General features: G+C 46.8%; 1 pseudogene; it reads right to left on the bottom strand.

Moving 5' to 3' along the window:
- The window catches only part of LOC140692809 (Golgi apparatus membrane protein TVP23 homolog B-like), a 16,231-nt pseudogene extending 1,277 nt beyond the window's left edge, over positions 1-14,954 (bottom strand).
- Positions 14,955-15,163: the final 209 nt, after the last annotated feature.

Raw genomic sequence — 15,163 nt, 5'->3', positions numbered from 1 at the left:
GAGAAGTAAAGCCATGGGCCCACCCAGACGTCAAGCAAGTCAGTCTCACTTGAGCAGAGCACCACCAGGGGCCACAGTAAGGCTACTGACCCTGGCCAGTTTATGTCAGACTCCAGGTTCAGTTTCATCTGTATGCAATGTCCCTGCCTGCTTCAGAGACACTGGAAATCCTAAGGGAAAACCTATTAAGCACACACTTGACAACTACCATAAGGTGGCCAGTCCTGACAAGAACACTCATCTTCCCTACTTTCTCATACAAGAGAAACCGTGCAGCAGAGTGGAGAAGACAATGAATTTCAATAGAGGAGAGCTGGCCTGAGCCTGAGCCTTGTACACTTGGCAGCTGTATTTGCCTGAGAAGTTCCCTCACTTCTCAGGGCTTTAATTACAAATATAATCCTTGGAGCAGCAGCACCAGTGTCACCTGGGAACCTGTGAAACACCAAATTATGGGACCCGGCTCCAGATTAACCAAATAAGAAACTCTGGAGGTGGGGCCCCGCAATCTGTGGTTTAGCCCTCCAGGTGACTCTGATGCATGTCCAAGGTTGAGAACCCATCACTGTCCCCTAGAACTTCCCCTGCCCAACCTACTACACAAACACAAACATGAGGTGTCACTTATACCAGTAACTACCTATGAGCACTACTTATCCCACTGAAAACTCTGACTTAAATCTTCATATTGAGAAACTATAGTAAAATCTGTATGTTCTCAAAAAAAAAAAAACCTGAGTACTTCAAAACAACCTTTAATGATACACAGTCTTACTATGTTTCTAATTTGTTCTTACTATTAACCTGGAAACTATACAATATCCATTCTTCAAACCTGTTCATTTAGAGCCACCAGAAGTAATGGAAAGCAACTGAACTTAACGTAATTTTAAAAAGATAAGTTATCAAAATGAACATTTATCTCTCTGGTTTTAAAATAGTTTCAGGACACTGACAATACATTTCTGGAATATCCTAAAAGCCACCAAAGAGAAATTAAAATAACTGGTATCATCATCTCATACTTAAATAAATACAACCCTTTAAAAACTTTTTTTAAGTAATTCACAAAAATTAAACTCTATATAAGAGTTAGAAATCATCACTGCATTAGTCACTGACCACAGCAAAATAACCCTCACATCCAGAAAACACTTACTTGTCTTAAAAACTGCTTTCCAAGGTACGATGTAGCCATGCTGGTTAAATTCTTTCTGCTGCCCACTTTGCATCTGATGTAGCCATACAGGTTGGCACCTTGCAGCACCACACCCATGATGACCACTGCCTGGAGAAGGGAACAACCAGCAGTTACGGCCCAACAGACTGACTGTCCCCTCCGCCACAAGGGAGACACGGCAGGCTGAGGTGGGAAAGAGAATGGGAAGGCAGCCTTGTGAAGTGGGGTTTGTGGCTGTTGAGACCCCCTCCCTCCCAGAACAGACCCACCCAATACATGCTCAGCACCACCCAACAAGTGTCCGCTAACACGGATGCTACGTGCCAGCCCCCAGCAGCCCCAGGGGTGCAGTGGGGGGGCCATTCTCATTCTAATATTGTCCATGGATCTGTGAGTAAAGATATAAAAAAAGTAAATGAGACTCAGAAGGGGCTCAAATGTTAATTATTCCCTTAAGAAATCCAAAAGAATGGGGGAAAAAAAAAAGAACTCCAAAAGAATGGTCAAGACAGATCAAGTTCAACACACTGAGAGCAGGCAAAAGTGAATTCTGCACTCTGCTAACGTGTGTATGTGACGACTGGCTTCTGAGAAAGCCAACCAGTGCCTCAAGGCAGCAACCAACAGGTGCTTGCCTTCCGTGACTCGGGAGGGAGGGGGAGAAGGGGGAGGGAGCAGCAGGGGGAGATGCACTTGGGCAGAGCTATTTCCTCCCCGTGGCCATGATCCTATAGGTGGCCCCACGAAGACCATTAAGGATTGAGAATAAGAAACTCAAGGCTACTATTTAAATACTATAAAAGAAAAGCTAATGAGAACAACACGAGGAGACCCCATGGTTAAGTATTCTGGAACAAGGGTTGACAAAGTCTTTCTGGAAAGGGCCAGATAGTAAACATTTTAGGCTTTGCAGGCCATGTGGTCTCTGTTGTAAATACTCCACTCTGTCCTTCTGGTCCCAAAGCGGCCACCGGCACTGCGTAAACAAACAGACAAGGCTGGGTTCCAGTACAAATTCACAAAAACTCGGGTGTTGGGCCAGACCTGGCCTGAGGCCAGTCTGCCCAGCCCTGTTCTAGAGCAAACAGCTGCTCCGACAGGCAGGAGGACTGACAGCCGTCAAGCCCGCCTCCTCAGAGAACAGAGGCAGGGAAGCTGGGGGCACCCCCTTCCCAGCCCAGAGCGTTAAACCCACCTTTCACACGCCCGTCCCTGCTCCGCTTTAGGAAGTGGAAACAGCACAAGAGAAAGCCCGGGCCGACCCCCAGCCGGAGGCAAAGGCTCCAGGGCCTCCTGGATGGTCTGAAGCAGGAGGCGTGGCAACCAGAACAGAGTGACCGGGACACAAGACCTCCAGTCTGCGCGCGAGAAGGCAAACCCCGCGCCGGGCCAGCCAAGGTGGCCACGTCCCCTCCCCACACCTGCACCCCAGGCCACCCACCTGCCACGCATGCCGAGCCCAGGGGTCTCAGACGACAGGGAAGGCCGTCGAGGGGAGTTCACCCCCATGAAAGCAGCACACGAACGGTCTGGGCGGAGCTGCCCCTGCGAGCCCACGTGAGACGGAGAGACGAGGGAAAGGCAGCTACACAAACCCACAACCAAAGCAGAAAGGGACACAGCCCGCCAAAGGCAGGCGAAGGCTGCTGTGGAAGAAACCCAGTCCTCCTAAGTCAGAGCACCCCGGGAAGACTTCTCCCTGCGGGAGAACTAAAGGTAAGAATTCAGAGACAGTGAAGGTGAGACAAGGCACCAGGAGCTAAAAATGGTGCTGGCAGAGCTAAGGAAGCGCAGAAAAGCCCCTGCTGACCCCCAGCCTAAAGCAGCACCCCGCCCCACTGCCCACTCCATTCTGTCACCGTGTCACCTTCCTCCCAGCCGCTCCCTCCCTGTCTGCCTGCCCACACCCTGCTCCACCAGGACTCGGGGCTCTCAGAGCTGTTACCTTGTTTCTCGAGCCCCTAGTCCTGTCCACAGCAGCCAGGACAGCTCTGGCAAGGGACAGACTCCTAAAAAGATTTGCTGAGGGAATAAACAGAACAGAAAGAGATGAGAGATAAAAGCAATTAAGATAGTGGGTGAGAACAGATAAAAAGGACCCAACACAGAGGTAACTGGTACCTCAGAATTAAAGACAACAAAAAAAACAGAATGCAAATAAATGTAAAGACTTAACAGAAGATAATTTTCCCAATTCAGAGCAGAATCTGTGCCTGTCATTAGTGGGCACAGTGTCCGGAAAAAGCACTATGGAAAGACAAACATGAGGACAACCTGGTTACATATGCTATTTTATAATTTCTAGAATGACATCAGAAATTCTTTGTCCAAGGAGAAAAATGCCTCACTCAGTTACATGGGGGTTCATAAGCCTGGCCTCAGATTTCTCTGCAATATTCAATATAAGAAAATGATGAAGCAATGTCTTCTGAATGCTGAGAGGAAGCAGCTGTGACCCAAGAATATTAACTGAGCCAAGAATAGTTCTTTATTCAAGAATAAAGAATTTTTTCAAGAATGAAGAAAGAATAAAAAACTTACCCAAATATAAAAAACTTATTCAGAAAGAAAGAAAAAAGTGAATTCAAGAATAAAGTCAACGGCTCAGATTCTTGAACATGACAGAACCAAAAGAAATAACACCCACAGGTTTTTTGGGGAAAAAAAATCCCCACTGATGAAATCCAGCCAACCAAGAGGTAAAAGGAGAAGCTGCAACAAGACCACTGAGCCAGTATGGTTAAAAACAGACCAAAGACTGAACAACCAGCAACAAATACCACTTCAAAAGGAAACGTTTCCCCTCCTAAACAGAGTCTCTGAGTCAATAAACAGGATTAAACATATTACTTAAAATAACTAAAATAAGACCACCACCACAAAGAACCCAGGGCTGGAAGCAGGGAGGACAAGGCGGGGGAGGCACAGGGGTGGGAACTCTACATCCTTTGCAGCAGATCAACAGACACTAAACACGTGTCCCACTCGTGACCGAGGGCACGTGAGAAAGGTAACTGCTAGAAAAACTAAAAATAGACAATAAAGCTTCCAATCTCAAAAGGGAAACTACATACATAGGCACACTCACAAATGAAGAGAGAAGCTATACAGCAAAACAGACAATATTACAAATAAGTAATTCCATTCCCTTGAATGTGCGAAACAGAAAAGTGATGTGACTTCTGAGGCTAGATGTCTGTTACAGGCTGACTCTGTCCTCCCCTAATTTATTTATTTATACGTGTATCTCTCTATATATCCCCCAGTACCCCAGAATGTGACTGTATTTGGAGTCAGGGTCTTTAAAGAAGTAATTAAGGTAAAATGAGATGGCTGGGGTGGACCCTAATCCAGTGTGACCGGTGTCCTTACAGGCAGAGGAGGTCAGGACAGACAGGTAGCAGGAGGACCGTGTGAAGCCATCTACAAGCCGCAGAGAGAGGCCTCCAGAGTTGGGGGGAAATTAGCTTCTGCTGCTGAAGCCACCAGCCTGTGACACTCAGCTGTGGCAGTCCTAGAAAACTAGCGCAAGTGTAAAAGGTAATTCAGCTTCTGAGCTGAAACACTCCCAGCGGGAGCCGGGGCCTTCCAAGTAAGCAGTCTCACTGCCGTGAGGCCACCGGGCCATGAGAAGGTCCCAGCAAGCCATGTGGGAAGACCACGTGGGAGGCCATGGGACCTCAAAGACTAGATGCCTCACCAGCCCCGTCATGCCATCGCTGTCTGACCACAACTACGAGAGATCCCAAGTCAGAACCTTCCAGACAAGCCCTTTGCAGGCTCCTGAACCAGAGAGGTTGTGAGCGCTCATAAAACAGCTGCTGTAATGGACAACTGAACAGGTTACCAACCGCTATCCTCAGAAAAGACCACTGTTAGTTCCAAGCTAAGCCAAACGTCTGGAGGACACGCAACATCCCCATCTGACAAGATCAGGTGATGAATGTAGGAATCACTGAACAAGACGGGCTAAATCAAAACTCCGCTAGGCACCAGGAGAGCTGGTGAAATGGAGTCTTGCACAGAACGCTGCTCCGGGCACTTGGAGAAAAGCAGAGATGGGAAACCGAACTTGGGAGATACACAATGAAGCTGCCTATTCAAGATGGGTCCCTGATGTCAACACAGATGGGCAGGTGCTGACTACCAACCACGCCATCAGCCACCTGTGAGAATTACTGACCACTCCACACTGACACTCACCAGCCACTTCACTCTGAAGGAGAAGAGGGCACTGAAGGCAAATACCACCCACAGCACTGGACAGGCAATGAGTCCCAACCAGAAGATTCTTGACTCAGCCTCTGAAACAGTTTTACTCTCTTGAGAGGAGGCCTACAAAAGAACATGAATTTAATAACCAATGTCTTGTGATATTCATCAGCAAAGAGTTTAACATTTTTAATGAAAAACACCTTACCCTCAGATTCAAACAAAGTAACTGACAACCCAAGTCCTAAGTCAGAACCCCTGCCCCCAACCCACCTCAAACAAAACAGCAGACCTACCACGACTGTAACCTTTGGAACTGGTCTTAATATACTTCGCTCTAACTCAAGAACGTTCCATTTTCAGGGCAAAATGGACAGTTTCTCATCACCCAAGACAATCAGGGTCAGCTCGGACAGGCTTCTAGTCATTCCTCCTCGCACTTCTACTGTTCATTCACAAGGAAGCTCGGAAGGATACCTTCTTTGGTAAGGATCCAGGAAATCAAGGCTACAGTCATCCTGGAGACTAAAAGGTCAAGTCAGGGTCCAGAAGAGGAAATGGAATCGAGGGATTCTGGACACGACCACAATGTTTCAGCAATACCCAGGAATTTAAAAGGGCCGTGAATCGTTTCCAAGGTAGATTTTATCAGGACTACTGACTCACTGAGCACAACACTGCTTTCAGAGAAGTCCTTGTCAAGGCCCTTCCAAGCAGAAGGCAAGCAATTTAGCTGGTGCCGTCTCCAAGAATTCTGTCCTCTGCCTCCCAACTGATCTCCACTGCTGATAAACAGGCTAGCCCAAAACAGACTGCGGTCCCCTGGGACTTCTGAGGGAACCGCCTGAAGAACAGACTGCTCTGCTCAGCTCAGATCTTCTCTCCAGTTGCAAACCTTCTCCTTCTCCTGCCCACAAATGGAGGAGGACCACGGGGGCAAGGGCAGACGAGCTCCCGAAAGCAGTTACACCAGGGAAGGCAATACCAGGCTGAGGCGGCTCATGGAAAGAGCGCCTTTCTCAGCAGCCCCTGGGGGCATCTTAGCACAAACTGTGAGCCAAAAGCCTCTCAGAGGGTTCTTTCCTGCACATGGCTTGTTTCCAGTCTGAACGAGACAGAAAGTTTCAGAAGGCCCTCTGGTTTAGTGCTGCCCTGCCCAGTGACTTGGCACAGCTCTTCGTGTGTAGATTACATCTGAAGTATTTCAGTAACTCACCCTTAAATATTCGAATGAAATCTATACATAATTTATTAAATGACACTCAAAGAGAAAAACAGAGGCAGTTTACCTTCCTGGACTCAAACACCCAATGGCTTTTTCCATCTTCATCAATGTGATTTCACCAGCGCAGGCCAACCATTAGTCTACCTGTGACATTCTGGTAAAGATTAACATATACACACACATTTTAAAAACGTTATTTAAAGAGCTACCATAATATCCTATCTTAGTGTAACATTTCACAAATAAAGAAATCATCAGCTTTACCTCCATAATACTCAGTTAACAACCACTACACAACAGGCCTGGACAAAAGATTTAAATCAAATGCAATGGCAGACCCGGCAGGGGTGGAGGTGATGGGTAAGCAGGTCCATGAACATCGCCCTCTGTTCCCTCATGAACTCATCCTTTCTCCGGTTCCCTAATGTGTTCCCAAACCCCTTGTTCTTCTGGGACCTACTTTTTCCTCTATGTCCTCACCATAGCGACATATATTTTATAACTATGTATCTCTAAAAACAGTTGATACAAACTCAGTGTTTGTGTCCCCCAAATTCACATGTCAAAACTCTGCCCCCACCCCCTCACCAGGTGATGGTGTCAGGAGGTGGCCCTCTGGGAGGTGACCGGGACTAGATGAGCTCATGAGGGTGGAGCCTCTGCTGATGGGACTAGTGCCCTCACTAGACTTTCCGCCTCTCTGCTCTCAGCGGGGTGAGGAAGGAAGGGGAGATCAGCAGTCTGGACCCAGAGGAGGTCCCTCACCAGAAGCCGAGCACGCGGGCACTCTGATCCTGGATTTCCAGCCTCCAGCACTCGGAAAATAAACTCCTACTGTGTGTGGGCCACCCAGTCTATGGTATGTGGTTACAGGCACTGGCCTTCATTCAGCAATGGAAATGCACCAAGCTCTCTCTCACTGACGAAACAAATTACTTCGAGAGCTTTCCTGATGTAATGAAAGGAATACAGGAGAAGAAGAGGAGGAAACTTAAAGACCAAACCTGACTTTGTGGAAACGTTAACATTTGAAGGCTAAGTAAAAGAGAAGAGCAGGCCAAGACTGAGAGCAGTCAGGGCCTATCTCAGAGGCATTTTCAAATGACAGCTCTTTATTTTCAAACTCCTCCGTTCTCCCATTTTCCAATTATTTACTTTCTGCTTTTACTATTGCTTATTTTCCTAATTTCTCTCAAGCTTACTACTTTTGTTTTTAAAATTTCTGTACCTCTAATAAAAGCCTTTGGCCTATTGCTTTTCCTCTGAATTCAGCTTTAGACACACTTCAAAAGTTTGAAAGTAGATGATCATTATCATTAAGCTGTAAATAATCTATATTCAGTTTTTGTTTCCTCTTTGAGACAAGATATTTAGCAGGCAGTTGTGACAACCACTTTTCATTGGTTTCCAGTTCTGCTGCACTGGGTTAGAACACGCAGCTGCTTCAGACAGTTTATTTGCAGTTTCTTCACAGTGGTATTTAATCAGCTTTTATAAGTGCCCCACAGGAGCTGAACAAGAAAGTATCACAACTCTACACACAAGGTTTCAAAAACTGCCATGAAAGTGACTTGGCTATTTCACTCAGATTCTTCAGAACTTAACCATTTTTTGTCGCTTCGATGTGCTGAGGACAGTCGTCTCTTAAGACTTCCACCACAACAGTGTTCCTCCATCTTCTCCAAGTGTTTGGCTTTTTAAATGTCACAGTTTTAGTTAGATCTTTTTGGCTGGACTTTTGACTTCTGACTCAATGTTAGAACTCTTATCTTTAAAAAGAGAGTTTAATCAAATTACATTTATTGTTATAGCTAATGGGCCACTGCTCCCCTCACCCTGCACATGGCCTATGACATTTCAGCTTCCTTGACGCTTGCCGTTTTCCCGTCTCTTGCTGCATGAGGTACGTTTCAGTTGCTCCTACCTTCTCCAGTGTTGTGGAAGACACACAGCCTTGTTTTAAATTTTACTAATAGTTACCAATAAAATTTTTAAAACTTTACTTAACCTTTTTTACTCTATTTGCCAGAGTAGAGAACAAAACAAAAGCCCCATATAGGTCATAACATTAAAGTTCTTTTTTTTTAAATAATTTTGTATCTTTTAATTTCTCTTTTATTTTTAAAACAATTATCTCTCCTCTTTTGACAACTGCACTGAGATTTACTTATGACACATCTGTGTTTTAACTAGATTCAGAAGCCCACATACCCCTTCCCAAGTCCATTTAATACCGTCCCCACTCTTGACCTCTTAATTTCATCTCAACTGTTTGCACTTCTACAAGTAATTGTGCCACAGATAAAAGGGTGACTTTTTTAAGCTCTTCTTGTTTATATTTCTTTACGGGTTATCAGAAAATATGCTTTCTGGCCACATTTTTTAAAACCCTAAACCTACAAGGATTTAATTACAACAGTTTAGAAATTAGCAGGAAGAATCAACTGAAGGCCATGTTCTATTTGGCTAAGCACAAATTACAGGAAGGAACAACAAAAAGAAACATTTCTCAAAATTGTGACCGGGCTACAGCAAACACTTTACAGCATAAAGCAACAGAAGAAATTCAAAGGAATACAGGCCAAAGACTGTATGAAAGAAAAGCCTACAAGAAACAGGTCTTCGTAATCTTTATTCTCAGCATTTGGTGGCTCATGTAAACTAGCCCCCAAGCCAACCACTTCTGATATCTGTCAGAATCAACAGACCTAAAAACGGCTGGCTTGGTGGCCGTGAATAGACTGGTAACATTTTACCGGGTTTTTGAATCAATAATCATGTCTCTGATATTCCAAAACCAGGTGTTGTCTTTTTTTTTTTTTGCCTTTGATTCCCCCCCCACCATTTTTTACTATGAAAATTTCCAAACACACAGAAAAGCCAAGGGTCTGCACTTAGTGTTTTGCCATAATCACTGTATCACATGCCCCCCCACTCACACCCCTATCCATCCCTCCCTTCCTCCCTCTACCCACCACTGCCTTCGAGTCTGAAACCACTTCTTACATGCCTTTCCAGCCCTACAGCAGGGGTTCTCAACCACAGCACTACCAGCACTGTGGGCCAGATAACGGATGCAGGTGGCTGTCGCGTCTGCGCACCTGAAGGCGTTCGGCGGCATCCCTGGCCTGAGCCCCTCTGAGGCCTGCAGTGTGCTCCCCACCCCAGCCGTGACCAACATCTTCAGGCATTGACAAGCACCGCCTGGGGGGCAACATGGCCCTGGGTGAGGAACACCGCCCTAGAGCTCACACAGGAGCCTCTGCAGTGGTGGACACTTGAGGATCTGTGGACAAACTCTCCTGAGGTCCCATCCAGAAACCAGACCCGGCACAGCTGACGGTGACCCTGAAGCAAAACCAGTGATGTGGACTAGAAGCAGTACGCAGGGTCTGCAGCTGCCAGTCACATTTTATTTATATGTTTAACTTCAGAGCTGATGTAGGCTAACGTAAAGCACACAAGTCAGTAGTGCAATAACCTCTATATGATCTGATCTAACCAGCATTTTGACACAGATGAGGCCTTAAGTAACAAAAAGATAAATTTAACATCAATACAAAATGCTCAGTGTCTTTTTTTTATTGTTTATGTCATTCAATCTCATCATATTAAATAGGATTTTAAAAATAAAAACAAACCTACCTTGACTGCCCAAAAGTCACATGACAACAACAAGATAATTGTCACCATACAGGCAATAAAGCTGCTGCTGAACAATTCACAGAGAAGATAGACTATAATTGCACTGACTCGAAAGAATAAATGGAAAAATGATGCCACTGGGTGTCTGAAAACCAAAACATAACAAAAGAAATGCAATTACATTTTACGAAAGGTACTGCAGATGTATATGACAATGTTTCAGCTGTAACAGAACCATGCAGTCTTGTCAAAATAAAAGATGACTTGAGGAAGAAGCAAACCGCCTGTCTCTTTTCTCATTAAGTCCCATTATTTGACTAGACCCTGTGTTTCTGTTGTCACAGAAAACACACTATGTAAACACGACTTTAATACCTCATTGATTATAAATCTTCCCAAAATGCATAACAAGAATCTTTACCAAGCTTGGAGAAATAAGGAAATTATACTCTTAGGATAGACTTATTTTTACCTGTCTAAAAATCATGCCCGAAGAATTTCCAGGCCCTCAGAAATCACTTCAGGCACTAAGACAAAATAACCATCAGGTTGTTTTATTAACAACTTCATAGAGATGTAATCCACGTGCCATACAACTCAACTATTTAAAGTGTATAATTCAGTGATTTTGGTACAGTCGCAGAATTATGCAACCATCACACCATCAGTTTTAGAACTTTTTCATGACCCTAAAAAGAAACCCTAAACCCATGAGCAGTCACTCCCCATGTACCCCAATCCCACCAACCTCCAGCCCTGGGCACCCACCAATGTACTTTTTGTCTCTGTAGATTTATCTATCCTGGACATTTCACATAAGTGACATCACATAATACATGGTCTTTTGTGACTGGCATCTCTCACCTAGCATAATGCTTCCAAGGTTCTGGCAGAATTTGATTTCATTAAGTGAATTTCTTTAGAGAGAACAAAGTTTGGAAGAGAAGTATGTTTGGCATGATGTTTTCATATTAGTTGATACAAAAGATGCAATTCTGAAATATGTACAATAAATCAGAAGGTAATGTATCTACAGAAACTCGTAAAGAAATGGTGCGTTCTTGGTAAACAACAGCCAGAATCAAAACCACTGGTGTTCAAATAACTGTATTTGCAAACTTGAAAACTCAGTACTGAGTAAAATTCTCTATACCAGTTATTCCCAGAGAGAAAGTGAAATGTCATCTTTAAGATCAAACTGTAATACACAACATTCGCCAGCGCGTCACAACCACTCTGCCTGGAAGGGAACCCGCTGCTGGCACCAGTCAACAGGCAGAACAGCCCGAGACAACACAACTCTTGTAACTTAGCCTCATATCTGATTTTGGATTTTTTCGGTCTGTTAGTTGTCTCCTCTTCCGCATCAAACAATGCAACATCTTCAGTGTCATCGTTACTGTCCTAACAGGGAAGTAAACAGCCATGAAGCAAAATTAAGTTCAGTCCTTGCAGGCCTACTACACACAAGGTGGCACGCTAGTCAAAATGGAAGACAACAGTTAAGACATGGCCATGGCCATGGCCACCTGGAAGGCTGGAAAGGGCCCAAGGCAGTTCCCCTATCCCGACCCCAACCACCTGGCCAAACCCTCCACAGCAGTCCAGGCACCTGCCGCCTCCATCCCTCACAAGATGTTGCCAGTTCGTGTAGGAACCATCATCAGCAGCTGATGCTCTACAAACTCACCCCACCACTCTCAGTAGCGCTCTCCCAGGGCAGAGAAAGCTGAGGCTGTCGGGATAAATTCAAAGGCTCTGGGTTCTTTCACAAAATCATCTAACTGCATCCTTTTTCCGACCCCTGCTCACAAATCTGTGTCCTTTTATCCAAGGCTAAGCCAGCTACTGGTGCTTGGAATCCCCTCTTTACCCACCTCCTCAGAGGCTTGTTCTGTCACTTTTCCCTCTATTTCCGCTTTTCTGGATATTCAAGTCTTTCCCAAAGAGCAGGTGCATTCAACTCACTTATTTAAAGTGTATAATTCAATGATTTTTGGTATAGTCACAGAATTGTGCAACCATCACACCATCAGTTTGAGAACTTTTTCATGACCCTGACTCAGCTCCCCATATAATGCTCACGTGCAGCCAAGGCTGGGATGCACCACATGATGCCACAGAAGAACATGCTGAGGCCTTGCCATCCAGTAACCAGGGTGACATTTTCCCATTAGATCATTATCATTCTCCCACTTAAAACCCACAGCACTTTGACTGAAAACAGACTTCATATGATGACAAATCACCATCTGGCCCCTGCCCAGCTCTAACTCCTTGTCTCAGGCCACTCCCTCTCTGTTAACTGTGGTAGGCTGAATAGGGCCTCCTCACCCCTGCCAAAGAAGCCCAGGTTCTAATCCCCAGAACCTGTGAATATGAACATTTACTTGGCAAGAAGAATTTTGTAGAAGTGACTAAATTAAGGATATTGGGCTGGGGAAATCTCCTGGATTATCCAGGTGGCACCAATAAGGCAATCACCGTGGTCCGGAACACAGGAGAGTCGGGTTAGAGACGATGACACAAGGAAAGCTGAGGTCAGAGAGAAACTGAAGATGTTATGCTGCCAGGTTTGAAGAGGAGAGAGTGTCTGTGAGCCAAGGAAGATAGGCAGCCTCTGGGAGCTGGATAAACTCAAGGACAGATTCTCCCTGAGAGCTTCCAGCTCAGCCTACACCATGATTTTAGTCCCTTAAGACTCATTTTGGGCTTCTGACCACCAGAACTTTTAGATAATAAATTTGTATTAAGCCACTAGGTTTACGGTAATTTGCTACAATAGGAAACCTATACAACAGCTAAGCCCCTAGGCTGGCCTTCTCTTCAGTGCCTTAAACACGCCCCACTTGTGCCCTATCAGGTCCTTCTGCACTCTGTCTGCAACACTCTTTTCTCTTACCCTGCTCTTTGGAAGACCGGCTTCGTCTCATTTATTGAATAAATACTGAGTGCCCGCGATGTGCACTAGTTTAAGTGGTACAGCCAAAAACAAGAAAAAAAGACAACTAGCTCTGCACTCCTGGAGTTGCATCCAATAGATGGAAAGGTGGTGAGCACAACTGTGGGGTGAAATCAGGTGTCTGGCTGTGGATGTGTAAGTTCCAGGTACTGCTATTAAGAACATCAGAAAAACTGAGTGAGGGGAGGGGGGACCACCAGGGTGTCCTGAGCATAGGACTGACACATTCTGACTCATGTTAGAAGGAAAATTCTGGCTACTGCATTAAGACTCTGAGAGCAAAGAGGGGAAAGAGGGGAAGACAAAGGCACACAGCTGGGAGGCTGGCCAGGGGGTGAATCTAATGATGGAGCCAAGAAGTAATGGTCTGGTCGAGGGTGGATGCAGGGCAGGTGGTGAAAAGCAGCCCGATTCCGAACACATGCTGAGGCAGAACCAACAGGATCTGCTGACGGGTGGACGGAGGGCTCAGAGGAAAGGAGTCGAGGAAGATCCCAAAGTTTCTGTCCCGAGCAGGTAAAAGGGAAACCAGTGCACAAGCAGAGGGCCCAGCCTAAGGCTGGAGCACAGACAGGGCAACCTGTAAGGCAAAGGCAGCGCCTGCGGTAGGTTGTGGGCAAAGCTGTACAGGCAGGTGGTGTGAAAGTTCTCCGACAGCTTCCGTTTTCTCTGGGAAACAAGCCACAAGGCTCTGAGCTGAGAGAAGATAAGAAATGCTGACGGTCTGAGGGAGAAGACTTGGAGAGTAGCCTAGGGGACTACGGAAACGCCATAATGACTGCCGGGAGGCCCCCCGGGCTCCCTTGAGGTGCGTGGTCACAAACTTAAGAAGGAACGGTCAGTATGGCTGTGTTTTTCTCCAGCCTCCTGCAGGTTCAGACCATCACTGTATTTTCTCCACTCACGTCACCTCCTCAGAGTGGTCCTTCCTGACCGCAAATCGCTAGGCTGTTCCATTCTCAGATACTTGCTATCACATCACCGTCTATGCTGTTGTTATCTGAAATATCTTTATCTCTGTAACTTATTTCATCTCCCCACTCAATCCCTGGACAAGCATTAACACTCCAAACCCGGGCAGGAAACTGCATTGTTTACACAGCCCTTCCGCAGGGCCTGGGCCAGCGGCTGGGCCACAGAAATCCCTCAGAAAAAACAGCTATGATAACCCAAGTTAAAGTGCACGATAAACAGTGCTTTTTTAAATAGGAAGAGATTCTTCTTCTCACTAGTCTGGGGTCGTAGACGTGAGGGCTGTAATTAACTCTGAGGAACAGATGTGAGCATGGGAAGGGACCGACCCTTAACCACCTGCTTTGACGGCATAAACCTGGACGCCAGGCCCGGCGGGTCCCGTAACCCACGTCCAGGGCGGCGACTGCCTGCCCCTCGCCGGCTCACGAGCGGTGGGGACACACAGAGCGACCCCGCGGACCTCACACCCGCGCTGGCCCTCCTCAGCGCAGCCTAGGCCGCACTCCCCGGACACCAGCGCCGGCCGTCCCGCCCGCCGCTCACCCCGCTCCTCCTCGGGCCCAGCCGCCGCCGCCGCCGCCCTCTCCCGGCGCCCACAGCTCCTCACCTGCTGCAACATGGCGGCCTCGCGACAGCGCCACTTCCGGGAGCCACGTCAGCGCCACAGGCGCAGCCGCCGGGCGGGGATCCCAACAGACGCGGACAGCTCTCCACAGGCCAGAAGGAGCCGGAATACCAGCTTCCGCCAGCCCCACTTCCGCTTCTGGGCCTGAGGGGGCGGGGAGCGTGTGTGGGCGGGGCTATTGAGGGCGGGGCTAGAGCGTGGGCGGGGCGACTTGGGCCGGGGCCGGGGCCGGGGGGCCGGTCCAAGCAGGAGAGAAAAAACCAGCTGGGAAAGGAAACTGGTGCAGCTTTAGGGGCAAAGCTTCTTAGTTTTTCAGGTGGAGATGTTGGTACTACCTAC

Source organism: Vicugna pacos, unplaced genomic scaffold (assembly GCF_048564905.1).
Source record: "Vicugna pacos unplaced genomic scaffold, VicPac4 scaffold_17, whole genome shotgun sequence".
NCBI classification, from domain to species: domain Eukaryota; kingdom Metazoa; phylum Chordata; class Mammalia; order Artiodactyla; family Camelidae; genus Vicugna; species Vicugna pacos.
The sequence above is the reverse complement of the archived record's forward strand: the minus strand, read 5'-3'. Positions and strand labels throughout refer to the sequence as shown.